The sequence below is a fragment of the Cucurbita moschata genome, unplaced genomic scaffold, assembly GCF_002738365.1.
Source record: "Cucurbita moschata cultivar Rifu unplaced genomic scaffold, Cmos_1.0 Cmo_Scf00068, whole genome shotgun sequence".
NCBI lineage: Eukaryota > Viridiplantae > Streptophyta > Magnoliopsida > Cucurbitales > Cucurbitaceae > Cucurbita > Cucurbita moschata.
The window spans coordinates 476394-477461 of record NW_019268584.1 but is presented as its reverse complement, the minus strand read 5'-3'; the positions used below and the strand labels follow the sequence as shown (position 1 = coordinate 477461).

General features: G+C 36.8%; 1 non-coding gene across 1 annotated transcript; it reads left to right on the top strand.

The window, feature by feature from the left end:
* Positions 1 to 731: 731 nt before the first annotated feature.
* TRNAS-GCU lies at positions 732 to 813 on the top strand. Its single transcript has one exon. It is a non-coding gene; the product is annotated as a tRNA-Ser (tRNA).
* The last annotated feature ends 255 nt before the right edge of the window (positions 814 to 1068 follow it).

Below are 1068 nucleotides of genomic sequence, written 5' to 3'. Positions count from 1 at the left end.
TCGAGTTATTAAAGCGTGTGCCAGCTAAGTACATGGGGTTACCCGTGAGAGTTTGAACGTCTCAAGCGATGTAAAGTTCTTTTTTTTTTTTTTTGTACTAGCCTAAGGCCTAAAGTTATTGTCCGCTTTGGCCCGTTATCTCACGATCTCATAGCGGTATTTGCACCGTTAATATAAGAAATGCTTCATTCTACTCTCCAACCTATTCTATCTGTCATGACCAAATTTTAGAGAATTCGACAAATCGAACTTCAACAAAAAAAATCAATTTTCCACCGTGTAAGACATACAGCACCTATGTTAGAAATTCAAAGTTATTTACAGAAGATAAAAATGGCATGGGATATAGAACAAATTCAAAATGAACCCCAAAAATTTTACAACTAATTAATGTCCCAGGTCGAATACATCTACAATACACTTTGGGTCGACACCCCTGTGTGATAGTAGAGCTCTCGAAAATCTCCCCACCTTGAAAAGTAACTGAACTAGAGAAGAAGAAAGGGGTATGTATAAAAATATAGTTAGTAACCAACCTACTTGTAGGCTCTCATTGCTTCCTTCTAATACCAGGTTTCCACGACTTTCCTTTGGTCTATAAGAAGTTCGGGCTTAACCTTTATAGCGCTCTAAGCTACCATGTAGGTCACAAAGTTCTAATTGATTCCTCATCAATCATTTACCTTTGTTGTCTCTAGTGTCTCTTCAAGATTCGTGCAAAAAGTAAAAAAGTCACTCTGGCCGAGTGGTTAAGGTGTGTGCTTGCTAAGTACATGGGGTTTCCCCGCAAGAGTTTGAATCTCTTAGGCGACGAAAAGTTTATTTTTTTTTTTTGTACTAGCCAAAGGTCACCGCTAAAAGATATTGTCAGCTTTGTCTTATTACCTCACGATCTCATAGAGGTATTCACACCCTTATTAGAAGAAATGCTTTATTCCGCTCTCTAGCCGATGTTGGATATGTCATGACCAAATTTTAGAGGTTTCGACAAATTGAACTAGGAATAAAAATAAATTTTGCTTTAAAAGCGATACAAAACCTATGTTTGAAATTCAAAATTATTTACAA